This window comes from Anabrus simplex, chromosome 1, assembly GCF_040414725.1.
Source record: "Anabrus simplex isolate iqAnaSimp1 chromosome 1, ASM4041472v1, whole genome shotgun sequence".
Lineage (NCBI taxonomy): Eukaryota > Metazoa > Arthropoda > Insecta > Orthoptera > Tettigoniidae > Anabrus > Anabrus simplex.
In genome coordinates, this window is record NC_090265.1 from 787,278,864 (window position 1) to 787,291,940 (window position 13,077).

Sequence of the window (13,077 nt, forward strand, 5' to 3'; positions counted from 1 at the left end):
ACAGACCGTTGTGAAAGGCTAATACTTTAAAACGTAAAAAAATGCAGCAAGTATGATTTTTGAATTAGCGTTTCTAAGACTAAAGATGTCAGTAAGAACGAAACCTAAGAAGGATGAATTCCAGGTATGGAACAGGTATATCATTTCAAGTATTTAGGATGTCTATACTACCAGGTTGTTAGTATAATAAGTGAGACTGAGTTAAGGTGCAGCACAGCTAATTGCAATGAGCTTGCAGTTGCGGTGAGTGATATTCCGTAAGAAATAAGACAGCTCCTGTCTTCTTCTTGACCCAGAATTAAGCTTTGGCTTTAGTGAATGGCTTCTAGAACTCGGCAACGGATAAATGGCCAAATGGCTTTATCGAGATTCAACAAAACCAGATTTCACAAAACATCGTATGAGATTCACTTGGTCCCTCATTTCATTCAAGTGAGAGTATACCTTTTTCCTAAAGTAGTAATTTCGTACCCAAGAAATGAACAAGTTAACGTCACAGACAAAGAGGTTCTGAATTTTTGTTCCAGTCTACCTTACTTCGCACCGACACAGATAGGTCTAATGGCGATGATGGGTTAGGAAATGGCTAGGAGTGGGAAAGGAAGCGAACGTGACCTTATTTAAGGTACAGCCTTAGCATTTGCTAGTTGTGGAAATGGGAAACCACGAAAAACCATATTCAGGGCTGCCGAGAGTGGGGTTCGAACCCACTATCTCTCGAATGCAAGCTGATAGCTACGTGACTCAAACCTCACAGCCACTTTCTCAGATCTGAATAGTTTAATAGGTCACCAAATAATACAGATACATTAGCATTGACTTCGTAGAGTGTGATTATTTTACTGAAGTTAAGAAATGGATTGTGCAACGGGACTGAGGCTAGACAAAAATATCGTTCATGCAGAAATTCTGTTGGGCTCAGCTTCAGGAAGAAACTTTTTTCTTGTCCGGATTGATTTGCCTTTCTTTCTTTCTCTCTTTCTTTCTTTCTATCTTTCTTTCTTTCTTTCTTAATGTGTTTACTCTCCACAGTAGGTTTTTCTCTCAGAATCAATGAGTGATCCCACCTCTACCGCCACAAGGGCAGTGTTCTGGAGCGTGAGACTTTAGGTCGGATGATACAACTGGAGAGGAGGGCCAGTACATCGCCCAGGTGGCCTCACCTGCTGTGATGAACAGGGATGTTGTGAAGAATGGGAAGATCGGATGGGATAGGCAAGGAAGAGGGAAGAAAGCGACCGTGGTCTTAAATTATCAACCCGGTATTCGTCTGGAGAAGAAGTGGGAAACCACGGAAAACCACTTCGAGGATGGCTGAGGAAGGAATCGAAGCCCCCTCTACTCAGGTGACCTCCAGAGGTCTATTGGGTCCCGTTCCAGCCTTCGTATCACTTTTCGAATTTCGTGGCAGAGCTGGGAATCAACCCGGGCCTCCGGGGGTGGCAGCTAATCACACTAACTACTACACCATAGGGGCGGACCAATAATGGCACAAGAGCCTCGAAGAGTCTTGGCCTACCAAGCGATCGCTGCTCAGCTGGAAGGCCTGCAGATTACGAGGTGTTGTGTGTTCAGCACGACGAATCCTCTCGGCCGTTAGTCTTGGCTTTTTAGACCGGGGCCGCCATGATACCGTCAGGCAGCTTCTAAATTGTAATTTTGTAGGTTGTGTAGACGTCGAATCAGCCCTCAGATCGAGGTAAAAATCCTTGTTCTGGCGTGGAAACGAACCTGGGGCTCCCGGATAAGAGGCAGGCACGGTAACCCTACATAGCGAGGCCAACAGCAGGAATGGATTTAGCAGCCCTAAATCCCGATATATCACTTGTTATTAAATGGAGGCAATTTCCTCCCTACTCTCTCACAAAGATCAAGTCATCAGGACAAACCTTAAAGTTGGGGTAAAGCTCTCCACTCTGGTATTTTGAACAGCTGTATGTAGCTTTCTCAAGAGTACGTAGATCCTTAGATGTCAAGGAACAACTTCAATTTACAACTACAGGAAATACTGTAATGCCTGTTCTGATTACATTCACATGTCGTATAAAAACTGGGAAGTGTAACTTTTATTTGTAAGATATAAGCCCGTTTAAAATTTCCAATTGCTTCTTAGATATCAATTTCGAAGAGAGGTTTACGTACTACATATTAAAAATTTCATTTTGTTTCCATATTAACGTCACTAAACATGAACAATGCAATGTAAATGTTCCACCAATTCAATACATAATATATTCAGATAAAAATCATTATCTTACGACAAGTACTAGTACATGTTTCGTCCAATTATTGGACATCTTCAGCTATTGCCATCAGTATTAAACCATTAACATTAATATTAAAAGAAAAATGGAATAAATTATATGGGAAACAAGTGTATGTCTTATTAAAACCTAAAGCCAAACATCAAATTAAAATATGAGTAGACAGTGAATCTATCAAGTCGTGAAATCACACATTCTGGACAAGCTGATCACCAAAGTCTTAAAATTGTTGTTTGTGTTGAAGCACAAGATCTTGATGTGGTGAAATCCAAATTATGGTCTACCAGTCGCATTATAACATGGCTGCAGACCAGCCTGAGAAATTCCACCGGTGCGAGCGGAGAGTAAGTTTGCACCTAACTTCCAAATTCTTGTTCAGGTTCTTTCTCTTTGACCTTTAATTTAATTCGGATTTTTCTTTGTTTTTAGACTTGAAACGGTTTGTGTTGTATACACAGTTGACAATAGCAAGACCTCAAAAGGCTCAGCGGTTCCATGTTGCAGTTCACCACAACATTAAATGAGATTAACCCATGCCAAAGGAGGATGTAGCCAATATCCTAACTTTAAATGTTATATGCCACACATAATTTGGATTTCACCACATCAAGACCTTGTGTTTCAACACAAAGATCAATTTTAAGACTAAGTGATCAGCTTGTCCAGAATGTGTGATTTCACGTCTTGATAGATGCACTGTCTACTCATATCTTAATTTGATGTTTCGCTTTAGGTTTTAATAAGGCATACACTAGTTTCCATTAGGTTTTATTCCATTGTTCTTTTAATATTTAGTGTTAAATGGTTTAATATTGATGGCATCAGTTGAAGATGTCGAAAAAGTGGAAGAAACATGTACTAGTACTTGCCGTAAGACAACAATTTTATCTGAATATAATTATTATGTATTGAATTGGTGGAACTGTTACATTGCATTTGTACAGGTCTACGTACTAGTCTGCTATACCTATCTGGAATCCTTGAGCCTCACTGGAATGAAACCAGCCCGTAATTTAGCAAAGGCAACTAATTTAAGGAGAGTCTTGACTGAAATCTTGCAGTTTCGACCAAAAAAAATTAATTTTTAGCCAAAAATATCCTATTTGTTCTTTCAAATTAGTTTTTCCTTAACACCATTTTTTTTTAATTTGCTTTACGTCGCACCTACACAGATATGTTTTATGGCGACGATGGGATAGGAAATGCCAGGGAATGGGAAGGAGACGGCCGTGGCCTTAATTAAGGTACAGCCCCAGTATTAGCCTGGTGTGAAAATGGGAAACCATGGAAAACCATCTTCAGGGCTGCCGCAGTGGGTTTCGAACCCACGTAACGCCATTTCTAAGGCTATGAATACCGGATATAAAGGGTAGCGGTTCGGGGTATATTGAGTGAGCCCACGCCCTTTCTCTCACGCTGTCAGCAAAATTAGCTTCAAAGTTCTTTCGGACTAGCATTTCTATAATACCGCTGGAATATATCTACCTTGTAGCAGGCTTACGCTGTTCGTAAGAGGAGAAAGAATTTCGAGGGAGTAATTTACAGCCCAGGACAGCTTTAGGCATGTGCGTTGCTTTTACCTACATTACACCTTCTTCAGCTCCTTGCCATACATGAAATACTCCCCGCGAGAGAGTCGCATTGACCTGAAACTTTCAGGGAATGTTTGAATATGTACAGGAATCAAAATTAGTTCTGCATTTTATTATCAATATTCCTACTTTTACTCTTGAAATAGCACGAAACTAGACTTTTGCCTATTGAATGGATAATGAAAAATTGAAAATATATCCCCACTAGTTTATACCTGACTGAAAAACCCGGAGTTATTCTTAAATATATGAGTATTTTTGGCAATTCATCCAAATTAAACCACAAACAAAATTAAAAATATGCCCCAAGGTGCTTTTCCCATGTAACATGTAGAAATTCAAATTATTTGTCATTAACTTTGTAACCACTTAATTAATCAACTCCAAATTTGCATGGGTGGATATCATATTAATATGCTCTTTGGTTTTAAAGTTGGTTTTGATAAGTGGTAAATTGTGTAAGTTCAAAAGTTCAGTCATAACTCTCCTTGATCAGAAATACAATCCCCTCAGTGCTGCTGACACGCACCACGTCCGTGATATTCAGTACGCATGACGGTGATAGTCACGGCGACTTTTGAACTTCGACATGAAGGAAATGCACTCAGTGTCACCTAGAGAAACGTGTTTGATATGATAATAATCCAGGAAGTGTTATGCAACCGAACTTAGTCGTGTGGTGTTCTCCTTGAGATTTCCCTGATAGAGCTGGACGTCTGGTGCGGTTCATAGGAGAAGGACTCTCTCCGCTGCTATTACCTGCGCAGTGGAACCCATACTTAAGGTCGTTTGATTTTTAATTCATTTTACATAGACAAAATTAAGTACAGTATTTAAATAATGACTTCTTTTTCTCTTCTTTTCTATCACTTTTCCCACACCTGTGGGGTCGCGGTTGCGAACTGTACCGCACATATGGATTTGGCTCTGTTTTACAGCCGGATGCACTTCCAGACAACAAACCTATATAGAGGGATGTAATCACTATTGCGTATTTTTGCGGTGGTTGATAGTGTAGTGTGTTGTCTGAATATGAAAGTACTGTAATAACGACTAAAGAGTCCATTTGTTATTTTACTTTGTCGTGTATTTTTCGATCATATATAAAGTTCTTTAGATTTTAGAAAATTACTTTTATATATTATAGGAGATTATTTCAGAAAAGTTGGAATACAGTTTTTTTTTTTTTTTTTTTTTTGCTAATTGCTTTACGTCGCACCGACACAGATAGGTCTTATGGCGACGATGGGACAGGAAAGGCCTAGGAATGGGAAGGACGCGGCCGTGGCCTTAATTAAGGTGCAGCCCCAGCATTTGCCTGGTGTGAAAATGGGAAACCACGGAAAACCATCTTCAGGGCTGCCGACAGTGGGGTTCAAACCCACTATCTCCCTGATGCGAGCTCACAACTGCGTGCTCCTAACCGCACGGCCAACTCGCCCGGTGGAATATAGTTTAGATATAAGTACCGCCATGTTCATTTTAGATTATATAACGTAGATGCCACAGTAATTCAAACAATAAGTCCTGTAGTGGGTAATAAATAAATAAATAAATAAATAAATAAATAAATAAATAAATAAATAAATACTGTAAATACTGTAAATAGTAAATATCTAAATAAATTATAAGTATATAAATAGCTAAATATGTAAATAAATAAATAAATAAATAAATAAATAAATAAATAAATAAATAAATAAATAAATAAAAGAGAATTCGCGGCTAAGTTGGTGATTGACGGACGGATCAAATGAAACGTTACATTTTACGGATTCACCCAAGAAGTGCGTGTTACTTTCCTGCATAACCTCTTAACTCACAGACATGTACTGACACATATTATTTACAAAAATCCTCACCTCCCTGTTCACGCAGACCATCAGCAAGGGAAGGCTTCGCTCTCGTCACCCACCTTTGGAAACTGCAAGGAAGTTAGTCGACAACGGGTTTAATATTAATATTCTGTTCTTCAGTTTGATTATATGTGCTAACCCTGTTTTGGTGTCGTCTTGTGACTACGATCTGTTATTAATGATATTAGGGTCATATTTTGCTATATTTTTGTGAACTAAGTGACCGACATCTATATTTTTACAGTCAATCTGTAGATAACACCAGTTAGAAGGTCAATTTATTAATTTTGTCGATCATACTGCCCTAAGTGTCGGCCGTTTGCATGCTTTCAGACCATAGCCATGGAAACCATGGTACAGATGGGGACTCTACTCTGCCCAGGCCACAGAGTCTCTATTGTTTATCTACAGTTTCTACCATTACTGAGTCAGCTATCTTTAGGGCGGTCAAACTGCGTACGGACCGAATATTTCCCGGTATAATGGGATACTGAGATCCCCTATATTAAGTGCCAACCGTATCCTTGAGAGTGTATCACCAGGTATAGGTAAGGACACTCTATTGTTCTGGGGGAAGGAAATTGTCCCTGAAGGGGGAGGGGCCAAATTTTGGTCAACAGAAGATCACTGCATTCAAGATCCTCAAGGATATCCCTATAAATTCACAGAGTAATGGCTGAGAACAATGCAAAGATCTGGATCGCCAACCTCCATATCGAGACGGTGCCTTAAGACGAAGAAGGAACAACTTAGCATGCCGTGCACATCGACCAAGTCACCATGCTATGAATTGCCATGCAAGATCTGGTCGATACTTAACTGAATAAGAACACAGGTAGGTGCACTGATTTCCTGCGTAAGTACAGTTGTGACTGTAGCGGTGAAAAGCTGACTGTTCACCATATAGTTGGAGAATGTACTCTGAGAGTTTTCTTTGACGATCGAACAAACATCTTGGTTATGACCGAGGGATCAATAGATGACATTCATGCCTGCATATTAGTTTGGGATTTTATTATGAGATAATTATTGTAAATACTTTTTTTTTGCTAGTTGTTTTACGTCGCACCGACACAGATAGGTCTGACGGCGACGATGGGACAGGAAAGGGCTAGGAGTGGGAAGGAAGCGGCCGTGGCCTTAATTAAGGTACAGCCCCAGCATTTGCCTGGTGTGAAAATGGAAAACCACGGAAAACCATTTTGAGGGCTGCCGACAGTGGGATTCGAACCTACTATCTCCCGAATACTGGATACTGGCCGCACTTAAGCGACTGCAGCTATCGAGCTCGGTAGAGCCATACTTTAAATAAATACCAGGCGGCCCGCGAGCGCCGTTCTTTCTACTTACAAATGTCACGCATGTACTAGTGATGCATAGTATGCTTAACTCGTTTTCGAAGCAGTGCTACAAAGTGCTGTATTTCGGATGTTGTGAAACAATAGAAGTCATTTCACTGTACACGTTCCATAACAGGGCGCATTTGTAAATATGCCAAAGATGCAGAAAAAGAAGCTTAATAACTTATTAATTTATACACTGTAGACATTCCACTCTGTAAAAGAGTTGTTTGTATGAAACAAAAAGTAATACTGTTCTGCGAAATACGCGTGTGGAAGGCAGACGTGTGTTTGGAAACACCTGTGCATACCATCTGCGTGCTTCGGCTGCATTCGGACCAGATTCTCCACAGATTAAAATGATGTCTGCGTATTCGTCGTTGCTGAATACAGTAGCCATTGCCGATGTGCACACAGCAACTGTAGCGCTGCTGTTCCATACACCAGCCTAGGGCTATACGTTCAAAAACGAGGTTTACTAATACAAGGGGTTGCATTCGACGGGTAGTGTTGAGGAACATGCTACGGGCAACCATCCGGTTGTTATCTCCACATATTCTGACGTAATCTGTCTGCTGGCAGTAGTGCCCCTGTGAAAATCAGTTAGTGGATACCCCATTCATTACTACTGCGTGCGGTACATTTATAAGTAGAATGTACGGCGTTCGCGAGCCTCCTGATAAATAATAGTGCCATACATTACGCAACAAGCCTACAATGGCAATAATTAAGACACGTGTCTGTTCATAAAACGAGCGAAGCAAGTTTTATAATTTCAATACGAGTGTCTTAATTACCACTATAAGCGAGTTGCACACGACTATTTATGCCCGACGATAATTATAACTATATCTATATATATATAAAATAAGAGTTTTGTCTGTACATTGCTCAGAATTTGAAAAGAATGGTACTTCTGTATCGAACATGTCCACAGTAACAAGAAAATGCAGTTTTTACTTTTCCGTAATTTCTGTCTGTCTGTCTGTCTATCTGTCTGTCTGTCTGTCTGTCTGTATGTATGTATGTATGTATGTATGTATGTATGTATGTATGTGCACGCATCACTAGAAAACAGCTGAAGAAAATTTAATAAAAATCGGTATGTAGAGTCGGGGGGTGAGCCGCTACAATCTAGGCTATAAATTATTTTATTCACGCTGAGTGAAATGGTAGTTTAGGGGAAGGCCTAAAATTCAATTCTCAAATATTTATATTATTAGTAGTCATATCAATACATACTACATAACTAACGTTATATAGAATTAAATTTCTGATCATTTACGTCTCATGCATTTTTACCGTACCGGCTATAACACAGATATTCATGAATTTGAATTTTTGTTGCTAAGTCCATATCAACGCCGAGCCCCGACAAAATGGGTAAACAGAATTTAATGAAAATCGGTATATAGAGCCAGGAATAAGAAACTACAGTTTAAGCTATAAACAATTTTATTCACCCTGGGTGAAATGGTAGTTTAGGGGAAGGCACCTAAAATTTGATTTTTAAATACCTATGCTCTTGGTCCTATGAAAAAGTACTACATAACAAAAGTTATAAAGAATGTAATTTCCGATCATTTATATTTTATTCAGTTTTACCGTACCGACTATGATAATGTGAAGGTCTACAATATCGAAAGCGCGTAACATAGATCAACAATTACACTGTCCGTTTGTTGTAATGTTCTTTGTCTCTTATGCTGACATTCAACTCCGATAGATAACAGGAGTTGTATTAGCTAACTCCTCAATCGACATTATTTTACACGACACATACTATAATCAATTTCCAAATCCTCCAATTATGATGGGAATTGCGTAGGGAGTATAACAGCCTAACTGAATATTGGCGGGAAATAGCTGAAGAGTTAGATAACTTTCTTCTTTAGCATGCCAATCCTCTGGTTCATACATTTTCTGATACTGCTGGTACGTAACACACTGGTTCATCATCGTATTCCAGCTATTCGATACCTACTCTGACGCGCTGTTTTGAATGAGCAGTGTACGCACTTAAGTCAGAGGCTCAGTTAGTAGTAGTAGTAGGAGTAGTAGTATGAACTGGTCTGGAATTACAATTTAACCCTATTCCAAATTATAGTGCCACAATTCACTAAATAACTCAAAATTCAACCCTAAAAGAGCCGTTTCTTAGGAAAAGCTTCTTCCTCTTCACTTTCATTAAATCTACATTAATTTTATTCCAAATTAGCAGCGAAGCTGTGGTTTCTTCTCTGGCTTGGAGGAAAAATTGCGTCCACGTCAGATAGTTCTTTCCTTCACCAGTGTAGCGAATTGAGATTCAATGAATCAATCAATCAATCAATCAATCAATCAATCAATCAATCAATCAATCAATCAATCAATCAATCAATCAATCAATCAATACTGATCTGCATTTAGGGCAGTCGTCCAGGTGGCAGATTCCCTATCTGTTGCTTTCCTAGCCTTTTCCTAAATGATTTCAAAGAAATTGGATTTTCCGACTCATCGGGTACTCCCAGGAAACAGATAAGTAAACGGGCATAGTTTTTACCCTGGGACTATCCACTATTTGAACCCCCCCCCCCCCCCGAAAAAAGGAAGAAGATTGTTCACGGATCACGGATGTCTGCGTCTTGATTATTCCAGCTCTGTAGCATTGGATCGAGTATTTCATATGAAAGCATTGCTTTTAATCGCGCCATTCCTACTGACGTCATTGTAATGACCCATGTTCATTTCAGTTGGGAAAACCAGTAAGAGAGTCTTTCTGAGAATCTATAAAGGCAGGCGGAGAGTCTGCTATTACAATGAAAACTCCCCAACCTGATTATGACTGACGGTAGGCAAGCTGGCCTACCATTACAATGAAAATTACCCAACCCAGTCTTCATATGAGAAAAGACATTGGTGACTTGCCCGTCGTGCTTCTAGGGCAACGTTAAGAGCTATGCAACTTAATACAATCTTGCTCACAACGTTTACACTACCTACCCTAGAATTCTGTATAACATTTAGAATTCCGTAGCGAAGCACGGGTAGATCAGCTAGTTGTTTATATATTCTTAAATTTCTGTCGAGATGTCGCCTGGCAGTTGAGTTTACTGAATAGAGCGCATGCGCTGGGTTATGGATTTTCCGTGAGTGGATCAGAGACCTTGACAATGTATATGTTTTCAAAGCTTTAATAGAAGGTTATCATAACCAAGCTTTATTTCAAACTAGCTTATGTACCCGTGCTTCGCTACGGAATTCTACATTGTATACAGAAGTCTAGGTTAGGTAGTGTACACGTTGTGAGTTTGTCTTAAATTGTATAGCTCTTAACGTTATCCTAGAAACGCGACGGGAGGTCACCAAACATGTTTTCTCATATGAAGACTGAGGGAATTTTCACTGTAATGGTAGACCCAATTTCACACCATCAGTCACAATCAGGTTGGGATGTTTTCATTATAATGCCTTTTTACATCCTCAGAAAGACTCTCTTAGTGGTTTTCCCAAATGAAATGAACATACAATGACGTCAATAGGAATGGCGCGATTAAAAGCAATGCTTTCATATTACGAAATACTCGTTCAAATTAAACACCACACATTTTCTCACTTTTAACGAACAGGACTACGCTGCCTAACTAACAGTCCAAAGTTCAAGACCTGGAATGACCAAACCGCAGACAGCCGTGATCCGTGAACACTCTTCGGCTTTCTTCGGCAGGGAGAGGGTCGACGAGTGGATACTCCCAGGGCAAAAACTATGCCCAATTACTATTCTGTTTCCTAGGAGTATCCGATGAGTCGGAAAATATCAGTTCACTACACTGGCGGCGTAAAAATCTATCTGACTTGAAGGCAAATTTTTCCTCCAAGCCAGAAGATAAACCCCCTCTTCACTGCTAGTTTGGAATAAATTGAATGTAGAATTTAATAAAAGTGAAGAGAAAGAAGCTTTAATTAAGAAACGGCTCTTTTCAGAGTTGAATTTTGAGTTATTTAGTGAATATTGTGGTGCTATAATTTGGAAAAGGCCTAAATTGTTATTCTAGACCAGGCCATACTACTACTACCACCACTAAGTGAGGCTCTGCTCATTCAAAACAGCGCGTCAGAGTAGGGATCGAATAGCTGAAATACTATGATGGTCCAGTGTGTTACGTACCAGCTGTATCAGAAAATGTATGAACCAGAGGAATGGTATGCTAAAGAATTAAGTTTTCTAACTCCCCGGCTATTTCCCGCCAATATCCAGTCAGGCTGTTATACTCGGTACGCAGCAGTAATCCCATCTATCGAAGTTGAGAGGCAGCATAAGAGACAAAGAACATCGCAATAAACAATGGTCAATGTAATATTGTTGTTGATCAATGTTATGCACTTTCGATATTATAGGCCTTCACATTTCGTTTTATTCACACTCTGAAATACCATTCTTATCATAGTCGGTACGGTAAAACTGAATAAAAGATAAATGATCGGCAATTGTATTCTCTATAACTTTTCGATAGCACCAATAACATCGGTGTTTAAAATGACATTTTAGGCGCCTTCCCCTAAACTACAATTTCATCCAGGATGAATGAAATTGTTTATAGCTTAGACTGTAGTTTATTATTCCCCTACTCTATATACCGATTTTCATTAAATTCTGTTTACCCATTTTCTCGTGGCTCGGCGTTGATACGGACTTGCAACAAAAATACAAATTCATGAATATCTGTGCTATCACAGCCAGTACGGTAAAAATGTATGAGACATAAATGGTCGGAAATTTAATTCCCTATAACTTTGGTTATGTAGTACTTATCGATACGACAACTAATAATATAAACATTTGAGAATTACATTTAGGCCTTCCCCTAAACTATCATTTCACTCAGCGTAAATAAAATTACTTACAGCTTAAATTGTAGTGGCTCATTCTCCGACTTTGTATACCAATTTTCAATGAAACAGGACCACTAATAACGTAAATATTTAAGAATTAAATTTTAGGCCGTCCCCTAAACTACCATTTTACTCAGCGTGAATGAAAGTATTCATAGGCTAGATTTTAGTGACGTATTCCTAGACTTTGCATACCAATTTTTATGAAGACAGGACTACTAAAAACATAAATATTTGAAAATTAAATTTTAGGCCTTCCCCTAAACTACCATTTCTATCAGCATGAATGAAATTTTTTATGGCCTAGATTATAGTGACTTATTCTCCGACTTTGCATACCGATTTTCATTAAATTCTCTTTGACCGTTTTCTAGTGATGCGTGTACAGACAGACAGACAGACAGACAGACAGACAGACAGACAGACAGACAGACAGACAGACAGACAGACAGACAGACAGACAGACAGACAGACAGACAGACAGACAGACAGACAGACAGACAGACAGACAGACAGACAGACAGACAGACAGAAATTACGGAAATGTAAAAAGTGCATTTACTGGTTACTGTGGACATGACCGATGCAGAAATACCATTCTTTTCAAATTCTGAGCAATGTACAGACAAAACTCTTATTTTATGTATATAGATACACTTTGTTTATTGTACAGTTGGTGGAGTGAATTTGCGGGAATGTGCCGTCTGGTTGTGGAATATTGGATGTTAATATGTGTGTCCGACATGTTTGATTTTGGAAACAAGGGCGAAGCTACTGCGTTGAGCGCAGGTGCGATGCTATCCTTACCTAATTGGTCGAACAGTTGTATCATAATGAAAATCTGAATTCTGTTTGGTGGAGAACCTGTATCATAATGAAACTTGAACTATAATGAGCCTCATTAAGATTCAGTTTTCTGGCATATAATATTTATATTTCGGCAACGTCGAGCATTAATGCATATTATTTACAGGAGAATGGAACCGCAAGTTGAAGATGAGTTGCGAGCAGATCAGTTTGGCTTTACAAGAAATGTAGGAAGACGTGGAATAATCCTTAGTTTATGTCTGATCTTGGAGGACCGACTTAAGCAGGCAAGCCCACGTACACGGCTACCGTAGATCTAGAAAAAGGCATTCGGTAATGTTGATTG